This window comes from Eimeria tenella, genomic scaffold (genome assembly GCF_000499545.2).
Source record: "Eimeria tenella Houghton genomic scaffold, Eth_scaff2802, whole genome shotgun sequence".
NCBI classification, from domain to species: domain Eukaryota; phylum Apicomplexa; class Conoidasida; order Eucoccidiorida; family Eimeriidae; genus Eimeria; species Eimeria tenella.
The window spans coordinates 323-653 of record NW_013542679.1 but is presented as its reverse complement, the minus strand read 5'-3'; positions in this window follow the sequence as shown (position 1 = coordinate 653).

Genomic DNA, 331 nt, shown 5'->3' with positions numbered 1-331 from the left:
TCTTTTTGTCCTTTTTTGTTCATTTTTATTTTTTGTTTTATTTACTATTTATTATTATTATTTATAATTTTTTGTTTATTTTTTATTATTTATTATTCAGCATTTATTATTATTTATTTACCATTTATTATTTATTATTTATTGTTTATTTATTATTTATTATTTATTATTTACTACTTATTATTATTTTAGTTTTATTATATTTTCATTTTATTTTTATTTTATTTATTTTTATTTACAGAGCAGCAGCTGCTGTATTCCAGCGCCGTCACGGAGCTGCAGCAGCTCGAAAGAGCGCAGCAGCAGCAGCAGCTGCTGCTGCAGCTGCAGC